We start from the raw sequence: 4323 nt of genomic DNA, 5'->3' as shown, positions 1-4323 counted from the left end.
GATGTATGTAATTTACCTTCAAGTGTTCAGAAAAAAAATTTACAAAATGTACACATATAAATATAGATAGAATATACACAGTTAAATGGTAATTTTGATGAAGAGCTGTATATATCTTCAAATGTCTCCCCAGAAATTGCTTATTATTTGCCAGGAAGAAAAAAAAACAACACCTAATTATACAGTGGAAAAATCAAGCCACATATGGATCATGTAATCAAAATTAACATCATCAGTGAGGGACAGATGGATATCATGTGCTTCCAGAAGTGATACCCTGAGGAGGACACATATTATCTGCATAGTAATCCAGTTGAACTGCATAACCTCAATCTGATCATATGGAAACATCAGACAAAAACAAAATAAGAAATGTTCTATTAAAAATGAGGGTGGGGGGAAATGGGGGTGGGGAGACAAGCTGTATTCTTCAAAGATGTCAAGGTAAAGATTTTTTTCTTAAGGCTATGAAAATGTTCCATGATAAAGGATGTTAAAGAGTCAGGACAACTAAATGCAGTACCTAACCCTAGACTGAATCTGTCCTGGAGGGGGAAATGCTATAAGAATCAACCTACAAAATTGGAATATCATGGTAGATTAAAAATATTACTTCAATGTAAATTTATGACGTTTATAAGAAATACACTCTCAAGCATTTAGGAGTGAAGGACCATGATGTATATAACTTAACCTCAAATGGTTCAGAAAAAAAAAATTGTATATGAACACACATAATTGTGAAAAAAGAAACATTGTGCATAAGAGGAAGCAATTTCCTCCCAATTTTTTGTAAATTTAAAGTTATTTCCAAATAAAAGGGTTTGTTGTTGTTTTTTAATTAAATCCCCCTCAGAGAAATAAGACCAGCAGGAAAATAAAAGGTACCCATCTAAATAAGTTTTTTTTAAACATTCAATAGTGTATATAAGTTTTCAAGTTACCGTTCAAACTGCTTTCTTCTTTAACGGTCTTCATTCTTTCTTAAAATATGAACATACCTGTAAATTTCACAATTTTATCTAAATAAGTTAATATGTTGAAGCCAATATACCATCATCCACCCTACATCTTACATCCTACATCCACCCTACATCCGTATTTACTATTTGTTAACTGATGACTGCATTCCAGTTTCCAAGTAAAACTTCGTATTTTAAATTATGACTTCAGTTCTACTGTTATGACAAAGAATATGCAGAGACACAAACTGGATAGGTGAAAGGGGTGAGGGAGATGAAAAAAGCTGAAAACTACCCTAATTGAGTACCTGAATAATCAAGTTCTTTCTTTTCATAAAGTACACATTTTGTGGAGTCTTAAAATTTGGAGAAAGTATTCTTACTAGTTTCTTACCTGTGAATTTTATGGTCTAAACGCTTTTTCTTTCTTTTTTTCCTTTGAAATTCAACTCGGGAATTTGCACCCCCTTGTGGTCAAATAAAACTTTTCATTTTTTTCAATTGGGCTTTTTATTCAAGCATAGGAATCATGTTACTTGATCTTGTTTTCTCCCATTTTAGTGAATCAAGAGCTTTAATTAAATATTTTGGGTTTATTAAAAAAGATTTTAAACAAAATAGCTTAAATCTAAAAGTAACCTCCATATAAACTTTAGTCTGTGCAAAATGGAGATCATAATTGTACCCAATTCATGCGTTATTTTGAGAATTCAAGTGAAAATTGCATATATACTTAGCACAGTACCTGACAGAGTAGGTACTCAATGGTATTATTTATAAACAACATTAGCAATCTTATATTGTCATTCTCTTGACAGACTATACTAAAAGGGAGCTAGATAAAAATTTACCAATTCATGAAGTTCAATATAGTCTTGAAAATAAGTTCCCCAAATATATCACTTATCTAGACTTCCCCTAGCTGATTCTCCCCAAAGGTACATTATATTTTTAAAATACAAAGAATATGTAATTATCTCTGGATTACAGAAATTTGGATGGTTTTTACTTTATATATTTTAGTCTGGCCTGATTTTTTTTAACTTTAACATTTAGAAAGAGCAATAAAACCATTCAATTTCCAGGTTACTCTTATACAAATTACCATCTTTATTTATCTGACAGAAATCATTACTCGTATTCGGCAACAATCATAGGTCAGGCTAATTTATCATTTTAAAAGACTCTTGAACATGAATGCTAATTCCTAATGGCACTAGCTACAGTTTGACTTTTAAAACATTCCTTAAAGAAGCCATTTTGAAAGATCAGTGTTAAAGACTATTAGTTAATAATTACTAATATGCCAAGCATTGTTCAATGCCTTAAATATATTAGCTCATTTACATCATTACAACCATCCAACGAGGCACTAGCATTACTGCTTTAACAGAAAATTGAAGTCAGAAAAAGTAACTCCTGTAGGGTCACAGCTAGCAAGTAGCAGGGCTGGGATTCAAACCCAGGCAATTTGATTCCAGAGTCCACTTACTTAACCAGTTCACAAAAGTACCATACAGATATAAGATACACATACTACTTAGCCTAGCCATGTTACTTTTAGATCTGAAATTACTAAAATCCATTTCTTTTTCAATTGTACCTTCATAATGCAAATGTGCCAGCCTTCTTCATTTCCTCACTCCTTAATACTTCCTGCACTTATATATTCATTGTTTTAACCTTCACAATGACATATGTCTTCATATACTTAAACAAAAACTGGAAGGAAAACCACAACACAGCAATACCCCAGATTTTAAACTGTTGGATTCTTTAGAAACTGCATTATAATTTGGAATCAGGAAAAAGGTAACCAATCAAAAATAATCTTAAAATCTAATAATTTCAGATCAATCGCAGTTTAAATTTTTTTTTCATCTTAACTAGCCTGTTGGCATAAAGGATAACTCTACCAAGCAAATGAACTACTGAAAGAAATTTTTAAGGAAGGTGTTAAAATACTGACAAGTTTATCATCATTTTACTTGCATGACATAGCACCTCGTTTTTAAGGTGGACACAGATTTGTCTAGGTCTTGTGCTTCCACTTACTAGTTGTAACACTTTGGGGCAAGTCTCTTGGTCTGAGTCTCGGGTTTCATGTGTAAAATGAGGCTATCACCTACTTCTTAGGGCTGTTGTGAGATAAACAGGATCTATCCATAAATAGTTTAGCACCGTGCCTGCCACAGAAAATACGTGGTAACTAGGTATTATTACTTTATCAGTGTGTCACACAATGGAAACCCATCTTTGCTAGATTCAGTTCACTTAACAGGCCATTTTTTTTTTTTAATTACTCTACGTGACACCCATACACTGCCCATTCAACCTCTCCCATACTGAGAGAATGCTTAAGGACAGGTACCATGGTGAGGTAAACTGGATTCGACCAAAGCGTCTTTGCAACAGGACCTGGGAGGACTACGGCAAATTTAAGTACTCCTAAACTACACACACACACACACACACACACACACACACACACACACCACACCACACATACACACACCACACACACACACACATACACACCACACACACACCACACATACACACACATACACACACACATACACACACACACCACACACATACACACACACATACACACACCACACACACACCACACACACACACCACACACACACACACACACACACGGTCGTGGAGCAGGGGAAACCACGCCTCCTGTGTGTGCTCCCGTGGGATTGCACAGCAAGGAGAATGCCTCGGGCTCCAGAATCTGACAGATGCGGACTCACCCACATGCTTGCTACCTGGAGAATTACCTAAAGTCTCTCCGCCTTGGTTTCCTGGTCTGCAAACAAAATAGTACCTACCTCATAAAGTTGTTCTGAAGCTTATGTGCGATAACTCCCGCAAAGCGCTGGCATACAGCAAGGACTCTGCACACGGGCGGGGTTGTTTTAAGCACGCGTGTGTCCATCCAATACAGATGGTCTCGGAGACACGTTCCGTTGTTCGTTTAGACACTGGCAATAGGACATTTTTTCTTTTCGCTTAAGCTGCACCCTGATGTGTTTTCCTGGAACAGTAGACTAAATGCTTATAGACTGATATATCGTCTATGGATCTTCAGGCCCACAGTCCCACCGTCTCTCCACCTCCGAGGCTGAGCAAAGGAGGGCTTGCACGCACGCGCAAGGAAAAGAGGTAGGAGGGTTGCCACCAAGGAAGTGATGGGAGAGCCGGGAACAGCTATAATTCTGCGCATGTGCAAGGGCAGAGGGTTGGGGAGTTGCAGGGAGGGGTCGGCGCGTGCGCAAAATTGTTGGGAAAGTCCGAGGGGGGGGGGGTAGGAGGAGGTATTGACAGCTGTGGAGGCAGCCCGCGT

This window comes from Cnephaeus nilssonii, assembly GCF_951640355.1.
Source record: "Cnephaeus nilssonii genome assembly, chromosome: 8".
Lineage (NCBI taxonomy): Eukaryota > Metazoa > Chordata > Mammalia > Chiroptera > Vespertilionidae > Cnephaeus > Cnephaeus nilssonii.
Note: the sequence above shows the minus strand (reverse complement) of the source record.